The 13,951-nt window shown below is 39.3% G+C and overlaps 1 protein-coding gene across 1 annotated transcript in view; it reads right to left on the minus strand.

Annotated features, from left to right (window-relative positions):
- Nucleotides 1-6,793, minus strand: part of Nmdar2 (NMDA receptor 2) — a 408,938-nt gene extending 402,145 nt beyond the window's left edge. The window contains exon 1 of the mRNA XM_070102705.1: nucleotides 6,607-6,793. The gene's annotated coding sequence lies outside the window, so the exon portion shown is untranslated. The remainder of the gene's footprint in view (nucleotides 1-6,606) is intronic.
- Nucleotides 6,794-13,951: the final 7,158 nt, after the last annotated feature.

Genomic DNA, 13,951 nt, shown 5'->3' on the forward strand with positions numbered 1-13,951 from the left:
ATATATATATATATATAGATATATATATATATATATGCAAAACAACCACTCTGAAAGAATAGAGAAATTCCAAGCGCTTTCGTGACTACTCGCATTATCAAGGAACTATGAAAGTAAAGCATCCAAGGAAGCTATATAAGGGGTCTGGCCAGCACCTCACTATCAAATCCCACAACGGTTAAACACCTGACGCGCGCCGACCCAACTTGGATAGGTCCTTTGCACAACTCACCCACAAACTATTCTACCCAAGAAAATTTAAAAATTATTATTTGTCCAGTGTATTATTAAATTCTTCCCAAATTCTATTAATTATAAATGGATCTAATTTATATAAACCAAAGGATATATTCATATTATTGTCAAAACTGCTTTTTATGAAACAAGATTCAATTATATTCCTGTCGACCATGGACTTGCTTGATACTACTTTCTCAACTTTTTGAAAATCAATTGGATGGTTAAAATCTCTTACATGAATAAATAGAGCATTGGAATCTTGTCCAGTTCTAATGCTATATTTATGTTGTTTTAATCTTAGTTCGAGATTTTTACCAGTTTGACCGTAATAAACTTTATCGCAAATTTTACAAGGAATCTTATAGACACATCCATCAGCATTTTGGGGGAATTCTTTATCAAAAGTTTTTTTACTGTATCAAGATTTTTGAATACAACTTTAATATTAAAAGTCTTAAGAAGAGAAGGCATATCAACCAAGTTGGTTGGTTCTCCCTTACCATGAAAACTTGGTTGATATGCCTTCTCTTCTTAAGACTTTTAATATTAAAGTTGTATTCAAAAATCTTGATACAGTAAAAAAACTTTTGATAAAGAATTCCCCCCAAAATGCTGATGGATGTGTCTATAAGATTCCTTGTAAAATTTACGATAAAATTTATTACGGTCAAACTGGTAAAAATCTCGAACTAAGATTAAAACAACATAAATATAGAACATTAAAATGGTATAAAATACCGACAGGTTGTTAGGTAAGACACATATGCAACAGTTAGGTATCTTTATTTCGAAACGTTTCGCCTACACAGTAGGCTTCTTCAGTCGAGTACAGAAAAGTTGATAGAAGCAGAAGATACTTGAAGACGATGTAATCAGTCCATCACCCTTAAAGTTTTGAGGTGGTCAGTCCCTCAGTCTGGAGAAGAGCATTGTTCCATAGTATGAAACAATATGGAGATGAACTGACAGGATGGAGCCTTATATAGCGCCAGGAGGTGAGACGTAGGTCACTAGAAGAGGTAAGAACGCAGATGTTGGGAGGTCAGGTCCCTCTCAAATCCAGCCGTTCTCACTAGTAGAGGTTGTCGAAGTTGATTGCAGATCTGTACCAAGATACCCTTGTGTTTCAGTGTCTGACAGATTGAACATTAAAATGGTATAAAATACCGACAGGTTGTGTAGGCGAAACGTTTCGAAATAAAGATACCTAACTGTTGCATGTGTCTTACCTAACAACCTGTCGGTATTTTATACCATTTTAATGTTCAATCTGTCAGACACTGCAACACAAGGGTATCTTGGTACAGACCTGCAATCAACTTCGACAACCTCTACTAGTGAGAACGGCTGGATTTGAGAGGGACCTGACCTCCCAACATCTGCGTTCTTACCTCTTCTAGTGACCTACGTCTCACCTCCTGGCGCTATATAAGGCTCCATCCTGTCACTTCATCTCCATATTGTTTCATACTATGGAACAATGCTCTTCTCCAGACTGAGGGACTGACCACCTCAAAACTTTAAGGGTAATGGACTGATTACATCGTCTTCAAGTATCTTCTGCTTCTATCAACTTTTCTGTACTCGACTGAAGAAGCCTACTGTGTAGGCGAAACGTTTCGAAATAAAGATACCTAACTGTTGCATATGTGTCTTACCTAACAACCTGTCGGTATTTTATACCATTTTAATGTTCAATCTGTCAGACACTGCAACACAAGGGTATCTTGGTACAGACCTGCAATCAACTTCGACAACCTCTACTAGTGAGAACGGCTGGATTTGAGAGGGACCTGACCTCCCAACATCTGCGTTCTTACCTCTTCTAGTGACTTACGTCTCACCTCCTGGCGCTATATAAGGCTCCATCCTGTCACTTCATCTCCATATTGTTTCATACTATGGAACAATGCTCTTCTCCAGACTGAGGGACTGACCACCTCAAAACTTTAAGAGTGATGGACTGATTACATCGTCTTCAAGTATCTTCTGCTTCTATCAACTTTTCTGTACTCGACTGAAGAAGCCTACTGTGTAGGCGAAACGTTTCGAAATAAAGATACCTAACTGTTGCATATGTGTCTTACCTAACAACATAAGAGATTTTAACCATCCAATTGATTTTCAAAAAGTTGAGAAAGTAGTATCAAGCAAGTCCATGGTCGACAGGAATATAATTGAATCTTGTTTCATAAAAAGCAGTTTTGACAATAATATGAATATTTCCTTTGGTTTATATAAATTAGATCCATTTATAATTAATAGAATTTGGGAAGAATTTAATAATACACTGGACAAATAATAATTTTTAAAGTTTCTTGGGTAGAATAGTTTGTGGGTGAGTTGTGCAAAGGACCTATCCAAGTTGGGTCGGCGCGCGTCAGGTGTTTAACCGTTGTGGGATTTGATAGTGAGGTGCTGGCCAGACCCCTTATATAGCTTCCTTGAATGCTTTACTTTCATAGTTCCTTGATAATGTGAGTAGTCACGAAAGCGCTTGGAATTTCTCTATTCTTTCAGAGTGGTTGTTTTGCATATATATATATATATATATATATATATATATATATATATATATATATATATATATATATATATATATATATACATATATATATATACATACATATATATATATATATATATATATATATATATATATATATATATATATATATATATATATATATATATGTATATATATATATTATATATTATATATATATATATATATATATATATATATATATTATATATATATATATATATATATATATATATATATATATATATATATATATATATATTATATATATATTATATATTATATATTATATATTATATATTATATATATATATTATATTATATATATATATATATATATATATATATATATATATATATATATATATATATATATATATATATATATATATTTAATATATATATATACTGCTAATCACACAATGACGTGAAAATACATGACAGAAAGTCCAGCATTTTTAACAGACCTGGAAATAGTATCATTACGCCAGATCACGTGACCTCTTCAGCCGGAATAAATTATACACGAGTTAACTCTGGATGAGTAACACCTGACTCCAGTTGATGTGACCTAACTGTTGACATCCATTATTCTCACTACTTCCTACAACTTTATCCTTTAACCTTGAATTATGATAATTATTGGCTCAAAAACGACCTTTCCTGCTGAATAAATTAAAGTTTGGAAATGGTGTAATTACGATTAGGTTAGGTCCGGTAAAGTTTGTTAGGAAATAATTATTATTATAATCAAAAAGAAGCGCTAAGTCACAAGGGCTATACAGCGCTGTTAGGAAACAAGTCATATGATAACCTGCCTTTAGAGCTTCTGGTCATTTGACTGAGACCTTCCGCTGGCTTACCGGTCCATCCCTTTAAAAATTAGGGTTATAAGTTACTTAATTACGATGGACACGTCAATACGTCAGTTTTATATAATTATCAAATCTGAAAACCAGTTTGCAATTGTCGATTTTTTTTTGCGGTCAAACAATCAAGTACTTGACAGAATGCAGCAGTGCTTGTGCTCACAGTTCCAACATATCTCTTGTGTTCATACACAATACACAAATAACCCGCACATAGGAGAGGAGCTTGCGACGACGTTTCGGTCCAACTTGAACCATTTACAAAGTCACATTCACACTGTGACTTTGTAAATGGTCCAAGTCGGACCGAAACGTCGTCGTAAGCTCCTCTTTTCCTAGGTGCGGGTTATTTGTGTATTGTTCCAGTCACGGTATTGTGCCATTTTGTTGTTTATTCATACACAAGCTTGTTCAAACATCTTCCAGTATCTCCAACATATTCACCATTGTTATGTTGGGGAGAATTCATTAGCAGAGTTTTCTTATGCAGCTCCAAGACTGTCTCAACAGATTGTCACTGTCTGTTCAAAAGTCGGGAATCTGTTCATGCTTTCGTGTCTCAGTTATGATCATGACCACACTCTCACTTTTATGATTCTGACGATTATACTCTCATGCTTATGATCCTGATAATCATACTGTCAAGCTTAGTATAATGAACGGCACAAGTTACTTAAATTACAATACAAAATATGATGAGATGATTTGTCTTTCAAATAATATATGGAATTTGAAGGAAAGTTGAAACAAGAATAACAGAAAATAAAAGGTTTCAGGATTTGTTTGACATAGTATACTGCTGTCAAGACCATATTAAGGTAAAGAGGTGCTTTTTAACAGTAATTTTAAAGCGACTGAGAGATAGGGAACCTTTGATATCTAAAAAAAAAAAAAAAAGGTAATATTCAGGCAGAGTAAAGATTTTTTTAGCCTTTTATGCGCATTGAGTTTTTACACAAGTTGAGCAGGACACACGCGATTTCAAAGAGACTTGTGCGTCTTATGTCATGACTGTGCGGTCTGTTGCAGATATCAAGGAAAAGTTTCGTAGCAGGGTTTATATGAGAACTGGCTATCATACATATATATATATATATATATATATATATATATATATATATATATATATATATATATATATATATATATATATATATATATATATATATATTGAGTGAATGTTTGTTATGCTGAGTAAATTTAACTTCAAGAGTGGAGTCGTGTGTTATTTAGCGCTTGCTCAAGAGATCAGTTGAACAGCAACTTTTTATGGCGTTAATATTGGTTTCAGGTGATTTGCTGTAGCAGATCCCCAGGCACAAATATCATAGGTGAAGCAAGGATAGATTTGAGTAGCACAATGTAAACAGTGGTGTTTGAGATACATATACTCTGACTCTTACGATCCTGATGTCTACACTTACTCTTGATTATATATTCTGGTATTTCTTCTTTATCGTTTTTTGTGTTTTTATTGGTTTGGTATGCGAACACTTGTGAACCTCGACAATAGCAAAATCCCAAATTATTGAAAATTATTATTATTATTATTATTACGTCTGTTATTCCGGACATTACTTGCAAGGCAGTAAATTCACTGCTTTACGAAACTCATATATATACTTATAGAACTCTCAATCTTACAAACTTTCAACCTTACAACCTCACATTCTTGCAAGACTTAGTCTTACAGAAATATCAGCCTTAGAGAACTCAATCTTACAAAACTCCGTCTTATAGAGCTGTCAGTCTTACAGAAGTCTCAGTCATTTAGACCTTACAATCTTACAGAACTGTCTTAGAGAACTCAGTTTTAAAATGAGAGTTCTAAACAAGCAGTCTAGGAGAACTCAGTCTTTACAAACTAACAATCAAGTCTTACAGAAGTCTCAGTCTTACAGAACTCAAGTCTTACAGAAGTCTCAGTCTTACAGAACTCAAGTCTTACAGAAGTCTCAGTCTTACAGAACTCAAGTCTTACAGAAGTCTCAGTCTTACAGAACTCAAGTCTTACAGAAGTCTCAGTCTTACAGAACTCAAGTCTTACAGAAGTCTCAGTCTTACAGAACTCAGGTCTTAGAGAAGTCTCAGTCTTACAGAACTCAGGTCTTAGAGAAGTCTCAGTCTTACAGAACTCAGGTCTTAGAGAAGTCTCAGTCTTACAGAACTCAGGTCTTAGAGAAGTCTCAGTCTTACAGAACTCATGTCTTACAGAAGTCTCAGTCTTACAGAGCTCAAGCCTTAAGGAAGTTTCAGTCTTACAGAAGTCTCAGTCTTACAGAACTCATGTCTTACAGAAGCCTCAGTCTTACAGAACTCAAGCCTTAAGGAAGTTTGTCTTACAGAAGTCTCAGTCTTACAGAACTCATGTCTTACAGAAGTCTTAGTCTTACAAAACTCATGTCTTACAGAAATCTCAGTCTTACAGAACTCATGTCTTACAGAAGTCTCAGTCTTACAGAAGTCTCAGTCTTACAGAATTCAAGCCTTAAGGAAGTTTCAGTCTTAGAGAAGTCTCAGTCTTACAGAACTCAAGTCATATAACAACGTTGTTTGTGAAGATTATGGTGACGAGGAGTGTTCCTGGAGTCTGACTCAACAGGTAGTTGAGTGTCTGTTCTAACAGCTGCTGCTGCTGCTGCTGCCTCCATCGCTCCTCCTCACGTCTTAAATACCAGAAAATAAGGTTGACAAATACATGCAACATTGCTTGCAACCACAACACAATTCACGAATCATTCAACTCCTTGAGATGATCTGGATATTTTTTTCGTAGCGATAATTATTGTTTAATAAATTCTAGAGTCGGTTTTTTCTCGTTCAGTTTTCATTTTATTATCAACACTGAATCTATTTTAAAACCCCTAGCGCCCCTTCCCCCCAAAAAAACCGACCTAAGTCATTTATTGCAATTTACCATGTCTTCAGAAACCTTCTTCTGCAATATCTTACCATAGCACTAGTCGTAGCTGAGTTTCCTGTGGCCAGATGTACCTACGCAGGCAATAAAATCCACCTTGTTCAGTTTCCGGAGCAGAATTCTCTTTCTACGAATATTAAAAAAACAACAGATCTGTACACTAGATTGTGAAGCAGTCAGCGTCAGGAGGAGAGCGCACACAGCACACCCTCCCCTCACCACTACCACTCAACTACTGACTACTATACAGCTCAGGCTGCGCACGTGGGTCCCCATGTAGGGAGCGGGGCATGTGGGCCCCATGTAGGGAGCTGGGCGTGTGGGGTCCCTATGTATGGAGCGGGGCATGTGGGCCCCATGTAGGGAGCTTGGCGTGTGGGGTCCCTATGTATGGAGCGGGGCATGTGGGCCCCATGTAGGGAGCTGGGCGTGTGGGGTCCCTATGTATGGAGCGGGGCATGTGGGCCCCATGTAGGGAGCGGGGCATGTGGGCCCCATGTAGGGAGCAGGGCATGTGGGCCCCTATGTGGGGAGCGGGGCATGTGGGCCCCCATGTAGGGAGCGGGGCGTGTGGGGTCCCTATGTATGGAGCGGGGCATGTGGGCCCCATGTAGGGAGCGGGGCATGTGGGCCCCATGTAGGGAGCAGGGCATGTGGGCCCCTATGTGGGAGCGTGGCATGTGGGCCTCATGTAGGGAGCAGGGCATGTGGGCCCCTATGTGGGAGCGGGGCATGTGGGCCCCATGTAGGGAGCTGGGCGTGTGGGGTCCCTATGTATGGAGCGGGGCATGTGGGCCCCATGTAGGGAGCTGGGCGTGTGGGGTCCCTATGTATGGAGCGGGGCATGTGGGCCCCATGTAGGGAGCGGGGCATGTGGGCCCCATGTAGGGAGCAGGGCATGTGGGCTCCTATGTGGGGAGCGGGGCATGTGGGCCCCATGTAGGGAGCTGGGCGTGTGGGGTCCCTATGTATGGAGCGGGGCATGTGGGCCCCCATGTAGGGAGCGGGGCATGTGGGCCCCTATGTAGGGAGCGGGGCATGTGGGCCCCATGTAGGGAGCTGGGCGTGTGGGGTCCCTATGTATGGAGCGGGGCATGTGGGCCCCCATGTAGGGAGCGGGGCATGTGGGCCCCCTATGTAGGGAGCGGGGCATGTGGGCCCCATATAGGGAGCGGGGCGTGTGGGCCCCTATGTATGAAGCGAGGCATGTGGGCCCCATGTAGGGAGCGGGGCGTGTGGGCCCCTATGTATGGAGCGGGGCATGTGGGCCCCCATGTAGGGAGCGGGGCGTGTGGGCCCCCATGTAGGGAGCGGGGCGTGTGGGCCCCTATGTAGGGAGCGGGGCGTGTGGGCCCCTATGTAGGGAGCGGGGCATGTGGGCCCCCATGTAGGGAGCGGGGCGTGTGGGCCATGTAGGGAGCGGGGCATGTGGGCCCCATGTAGGGAGCGGGGCATGTGGGCCCCATGTAGGGAGCGGGGCATGTGGGCCCCCATGTAGGGAGCCGGACATGTGACCCCATGTAGCGAGTGAGGCACGTGAGCTCTCATGTAGGGAGTGGGGCATGTTGGTCCCCCATGTAGGGAGCGGGGCATGTTGGTCCCCTATGTAGGGACCCGGGACTCCCTACACCAGGGAGTAAATATATATAATATATATTTACACTGGGAACACTGAGTCAGGAGTGGCAAGGCAGTGGTCACTGCAGCTGTGATCCATCATGCTGCCATCACATGCACTCTTACAAGGTTTGCACTTTTTAAAAAAAAAAAAAAACAACGCAATTTGCAACATTTCGAGAATAAAATAACTAGCTGTTATGTGGATACCAACACAGTTCTGGCTGATGTATATATAGCTTGGTATTTCAAATGGATGGAATGACTATTTGCAACACTTAAATATTTCTTAATAATCCGAATTATTGTAGACTGTCAATCTGCAATTGAAATAACAATATATTTTGTAAATCGTTTGAAGTATTGTTTAAAAATAACATATTTTAGTGTTTAAATATTATGAAAATAATGAATATCGTTAATAGCATTTAAAACAGAAAAGACAACAAGAGATTATTAATAAAATAGTTTATTTAACACTGTGATGTTCTTGTGTATATGGGAGAGTTAGTTTTACGTCCTAAACTCCTAGATCTCTCTTACTGGTAAAGATGACTGACCACCACTGTTTATTCTGGGTTATAATTAAGGTTTCCTGAGTGATAAGAGTTAGTATTGTTTTGTGTTACTAAAGTTTCCTGACCCCCAGAGTTGCTACTGTATGTAAAGACACTCTACGAAGCAGCTGAGGAAGAATTTGTTAAAATCAGAGGTACTTAACATATCGACCAAGTGGTAATGTTTATATTATGGCCCGAACACTGCGTTTTGTAAGGACAGTCCAATGAATTGTGGACTTATTTTGTCTTGTCTCCCGAGGCGCACATCTACCAAATAACTGATGCAGCATATTGACGTCTGGTAAACCTAACAATAGCGTTTCGACACCTGAGTACTGAATCATTCAATACTCTGTACACCATGTACGTCAGGCCCGTATTGGAGTATGCAGCACCTGTGCCATGAGAAATAAGGTGGTCTGAGATTATGCATGTGTATTATTTAATATATATTTTTCCCACTAGACCTTCTAATGAAAGATAATAATTTTGCAGACCTGGTAATAAATAGTGAACTTCATGATTTCATAGGAGTGGTTACGGCCCCCTTACAAGACTCACATTTTTAACAGGTCTAAGAAGCTAATTTGGGCTAAAGGAGTCGAAGAGACTGATGAATCTGCGAATAATCTACGGATATAGCCCACCAACTTTCAGTTACTGTTTCACCGAACACGCTCTGACACAGACATGGGTGTCCCTCATCTTTGTGACATACATGCGCCCAAACATCGACATTCAGGACATCGCCAGAGTCCTCAGCTACACTAATATACCAATGTGCCTACTAGCTGACCTCAGCACCAGGAACACCAGCCTTCCTGAATAACAACCAACACCTTAGGCCCGGACTTCAACATCTGTTCTTACACACCATGAACAAGGAAAACCTAACGTTATCATCACGAAGAAGGCACTCTAACACCTTCAACACTCACTAAGACCTGGCCCTCTCACAGGATCTGTAGCTACATCTCCACCACAGTTCCATAGCTACAATCAGACTGATAAACTAGAATCCTACCAAGACCCTTGGCGGTATCTACCTTGGCATAGATGCCATGTATCTACGCCAAGGTAGATACATGGCGGTATCTACCCTGGCTGCGGTATCTACCAGCTGCATGCCTTTAGCATGCACATGCATTGAAGAGGTTATAGGCTACTAGATAATGCATATCAAGGATCGTTCAACGGCCGAATCACTTGTTGTTATAACATATTTGAGCCTCGAAACTCACTGATTCATGCAAGAACCTGTGCAGGCTTGATCCTCCGTCCTCTGAATGTCCCTCACCCAGCCCTTACATTCAGTGATCATAGTAGAGGCTCTAGAACGTTTACATTCCTTGATGAAAGGAATGAGAGCCACATTCCTCTTCCTTGGATCAAGCTTGAGTACTTTCAGTTCCCCAAGATGATTTATAATCCTTTAGTATTGACCCATTCTTCTTCATAATAATAATAATAATAATAATAATAATAATAATAATAATAATAATAATAATAATAATAATAATAATATTAATAATAATAATAATAATAATAATAATAATAATAATAATAACAATAATAATAATAATAATAATAATAAAAATAATAATAATAATAATAATAATAATAATAATAATAACAATAATAATAATAATAATAATAATAATAATAATAATAATAATATTATTATTATTATTATTATTATTATTATTATTATTATTATTATTATTATTATTATTATTATTATTATTATTAAGAATAATAATAATTATAGTGTAAATTTTAAGCATGCTATCACCAACGTCACTGAGCACCACTAACTTCACTGAAACTCTATCAACTTTGCAAAACCAACTCAATTTCACTCACTGTTCTCCTGTGATCGTGAAGACGAATAAGATACTTCTGTCTTCTATTCTTGTGACGATGATGACGAATTCCCAGATGAAGAGGCTTTCTTCCGTTTAGCTGCTGGTGGTGACAGTGATGGAGAAGACAAAATCCTCATCATTTCTCGCTATTTTGCTTCTCTCTCCAACTATTTAGCTGTTGGTGGTGATGGAGAAGCCAAAATCATTTCCATCATCCGTTGTTATGCTCGATGAATACCCTTACGGAAAGTTTGTCGTTTCTTTTTAGGTTTTTTAGATTTGGGTGGTTAAGATGATAAAGACGTTTTCTTCTTTTTAACTACTGGTGGTGATGTTGATGGAGAAGACAAATTCCTTTTGAATCTCCGTTTTTGTGGTGGGGGAACTGGCTTGTGTTTAGACGCAGGGACTTTCTTCTTAACTACTGAAGGCGGTGGTGTTCGGGAAGACAAAATCCTTCTTCTATCCTGCCTCTGTAGTGGCGTACTACGGTATAGTACTCTAACTTATCTTCCTTTACGAGTTTGTGGAGAACAAGACGTCGCACTTTCAGACGAAGATGAAGGCAGTGGTAGTACGCGAGATGGTTTCATTTTCTTAACTGAAGACGAACGAGAGAATAAGCTTTTCTTTACTGGTGGTGATTCTTTCACTAGACGAGCTTTATTTAAACGTTTTGTAAGCCTCTTAACTTTCCGCAATGCTTTTTTGTCTGGTGAGTGCCCCAGACGAAGAGTAAGTCTGCGTACCCACGAAGACCACGCCCTAGGAAGACCAGTTTCATCAATATCATCGATTTCTTGTCTCTTGAAGTCACCACCACCGTTATTAGTGCCACCACTGTTGTTGTTGTCGACACAACCGCTTTTGTTGTCGGCACCACTGCTGTTGTTGTCGACACAACCGCTTTTGTTGTCGGCACCACTGCTGTTGCTGTTTTTCTCTTTACCTTCTGGCGATGGTGGTGGAGACGATATCATGTATTGAGTTTAAGATGAATAAAGTACTGTTTCCTCTGCTGGTGATAATGAAGAATTTGATTTATTCTTAGTTTCTGGGGATGGGAATATTGGCGATAACATTAAATTACGGAAACTGTTGTTTGCTGGTGCTTATTCTGTTGGTGGAGAAGACTTCATACATTGAGGTAAAGATGAAGAAGACGCCATCTTTTTTGCTTCTGTTAGTGGAGAAGTATATTGAGGTGAAGATGATGTCATCTTTTTTGCTTCTGTTGGTGGAGAAGTATATTGAGGTGAAGATGAAGAAGATGTCATCTTTTTTACTTCTGTTGGTGGAGAAGTGTTCATATACTGAGGTGAAGAAGGTGCTTTCTTCTTACCTTCTGACGATGATGGTGGTGGAGACGATATCATCTATTGAATTTAAGACGAATAAAATATTTTCTCCTCTGCTGGTGATGATGACGAATCTGAAGAGGTTTTCTGTCGCTTTGTTGGTGGTGCTTGAGGACTGTGGAAAGACGAAGAAGGAAAATCCTTCCGCTTCAGGTTCGAGAGTTATGGCAAAAATAGTTTTAGCTTCTATATCGGTTGTGATAGTTGCGGTATACGTTTGCTACTCGACTGAGTGTTCGACTGTATAGTGAGATGAGACTAGGGGGATATATCCATCATTTAACACTCTGAGTTTTCAGGACTTTGGGAAGGTGGCGTAGATGACACTTTGGTTTCTCTCCACGCATGTGCTTATGTGACCATACAAGATGTGGTTTTCCTGTTCTTTTATGTGGGTGAACGCTTAAACCACAGTAAAGAGGTCTACTCTGGTACTAATACAGTAAATTCAATTTTCCTTTTCAACCTACATTCCCTTTCTACAATATCTATCAGATCTTATACGGTAGGCCTACTCTGTGGATCCTTTAACTGCGATGCCTAGATCCACTCAATCACTTTTTCACTGAATAAGTTTTTTGGAAAAGAGTTCCAGAGTGCTCCGAGGCTGAACACTTCACTGGCCTCAGAGCACGGCTTGCCCTAGCGTACCTCAGGAGCAAACCAGAAATGATTCTCGGTAAACATTTTTCTGTCGAAAGATTCTCCTATTCTGCTGGCCAAACCAAAATCAATAAGAGTCACTCTTGCAGATTTTTCGTCTATGCAAATATTATCTGCCTTGATGTCATTGTGAAGGTAATTATTCCGGATGAGACTTCTCACTATTGTGTGTACGCTCAACATTATCTTGCATGTCGCTTCATATCGTTCCTGCAGAGTGGTACCTGATGATACCATATTTGAGTAGTATTTAATTAACGTTTGGCCGGCGTACATGGTCACCATCTGTTGTCTTTCTTCACAGAGGCCTAGCAATTACTACACACCTGACACTCTAGCCAGATTTGCCAGCGTGCAGCACTCCTTAACCATATTATAGCGACTCGAGTCCTTTTTGGGCATTGATCCTTCTTGAAATTCTCTCGTAAAGGTTTTAACCACCAAGGGTAGTGTATCTCTGCTTCTGAGAAGATGACATGTACCATACGACCCTGTACACAACTCTGTGACCTCAGCATCCTCAAACAGAATATCCATGCTCTTCCCACTAATGATATTCAACATATGAGTCTCATATAAATCTAATTTAGGCATGCGACTCATTTTCGAATTAAATATGTGAGACGAGATAAACAAGATTAAGTGTTTTAGTTAGCGAAGACAGAGGCGAGGTAAAATTAACTATCTAATATCACTTAATTAGTGAAATTAGAAATAAAATAAAGTGGAAAGTGACTTGGTAACTCTTGCTTTCTTGTGTGAGACATGAAGCTGTGTAACACTTATAATGATCATATTTGCAAGTATTAAGTGCTATATTAAAGAGTAATTGTCAAGTATACTGTTAAGTTTTAAGTGTACTGCTAAGTACACTGTAGTGCACTGAAGTTTAAAGCATACTGTTAAGTAAACTTTTAAGTGTACAGGTCAGTAAAGTGTTAAGTGTATTAAGTTTGTCTTCTATACTTTTAAGTTTATGTTAAAGTGTTAACTATACTACTAAATGAAGTGTTAAATGAAGCTTGAAGTAATGAATGAAGTGTATCTTACAAGTGTAGTTCACAGTTCAGTAGTGTAGTTCACAGTTCATTAGTGTAGTTCACAGGTCAGTAGTGTAGTTCACAGTTCAGTAGTGTAGTTCACAGGTCAGTAGTGTAGTTCACAGGTCAGTAGTGTAGTTCACAGTTCAGTAGTGTAGTTCACAGTTCAGTAGTGTAGTTCACAGTTCAGTAGTGTAGTTCACAGGTCAGTAGTGTAGTTCACAGGTCAGTAGTGTAGTTCACAGTTCAGTAGTGTAGTTCACAGGTCAGTAGT

The sequence above is a fragment of the Cherax quadricarinatus genome, chromosome 5, assembly GCF_038502225.1.
Source record: "Cherax quadricarinatus isolate ZL_2023a chromosome 5, ASM3850222v1, whole genome shotgun sequence".
In the NCBI taxonomy this organism is placed as follows: Eukaryota; Metazoa; Arthropoda; class Malacostraca; order Decapoda; family Parastacidae; genus Cherax; species Cherax quadricarinatus.